Raw genomic sequence first — 1,568 nt, forward strand, 5'->3', positions numbered from 1 at the left:
AGTGAGCCGCCTCTGGCGCCTGAACCTAATCCTCAGGTTCAAGAATTTCCACTTTAACAATTTGAAATCTCTAATCCACCTGAGAACACACATGCTGTGTTGAAAGTGCGGTTGAGTTTTCTGTGTTGAACCTGTCTTGAATCCAGTTGTTTACCATTTAGAGCATTAAGGCTAGCAAGCACCTCTGACAACGCTGGCCAATGTATCAGAAACCAGAATATTGAAGTCTCTAACAGAAACGTACTTTAAGTGCAATACTTATTTCCCTGAGATAAGGAAATCCAATTACAACAGGTTCTCTTCATCTGGTGCTGATCATTCAGGGAATTACATTTGAATGGACTACTGCATCTATCTCAAAATTGGGTTATGATGCAGAGTCCAACTCCTGATCAGTTATATAGTAAACTGGAAAAAACAGCTCTACAGTTTTAATGACCTTCAGCAGTCATTGCAATTTGGCGTCCTTCAGGCATCTCCTCATCTACTAAAATTGCTAATATAAGCAAAGTAAAAAATTCTAATAAAGAAAAATTTAATTTTAAAATGTAAATATGACCACGGATTTTAAAAGGAACAGGTTTGCTTTCTGGCTGAAATACCTTGTGATTTATTACAAGGGGATTCAACTTACTTACCTTTCTACTTCAAAGTGGAATGAAACAACAGTTTGCACAAGTACCTTTTAGATAGTGTCATGATTGTTAAATGACACCACAGAAGTGGAAAATATTTTCAGGTAAATGACAAACCAGGGACTAGACTTCTCTGGTTTCCCAGTAATAAAGTTTGGGATCTCATGGGCAACTTGCGTCTGGTTCAGATGCCTTATACTGTAAGGATATTTGTTTGGTCCAACCTAATGTTTCATTGACAAACCAACAAGCCAACACATTAGTCCCTCACCTGTAAGACAAATACCTCAGCTTCACAACTTTCCTCTGATTTGCCAATTTGCACTGTGGTCTCTTAGGGACAGAATGCTTTCTGCTTTTATTTGCTTTTTGCTTAAACTACTTACATTTTATAATGATCCCTAACTATAGTGTCTTTTGACCCAGCAGAATTCACAGCTGCAAGCTACCCTCTTTAGGCTCCTTGTTCAGCAAATACAGAAATGTCTACTATCAACCAGCTGACCTAGCTAGGACAGAATAACAAAGCAGGAGATATGTTTACGTTCCCCTTTAGAAGATGCTCTCTTAAATCCACTTCCATTCACAACTGTGACTCTTGCCCTGCGGTTAAAAGCGCTCAGCATGGTGTGTCCTCCCCTAGTAAAAAGAAAAAAAAAAAAAGGTCCTTTTTAGCAAATGATCAATTAACATTCACAAGTCCATGTTGTAAGAAATTTCTCTTCAAATCCTTCCTCTACCTGGTATGCAGTAAAACTTTGAAAGCGGTTTAGTCATGGTTTCCAAAAACCCCCACTTGTCCCACCAGCTGAAACTATTTCCTTCTGTAATCCAGCTCAGGTAGAGGAAGAGAAGTGGTGCTACATGTATAACATATGGATTAGGTAGTACCCAGTAGGTAATACACCTTGTCTCTGATTCCTGCAGCAGTTT

Source organism: Eurypyga helias, unplaced genomic scaffold (genome assembly GCF_000690775.1).
Source record: "Eurypyga helias isolate BGI_N326 unplaced genomic scaffold, ASM69077v1 scaffold2577, whole genome shotgun sequence".
Lineage (NCBI taxonomy): Eukaryota > Metazoa > Chordata > Aves > Eurypygiformes > Eurypygidae > Eurypyga > Eurypyga helias.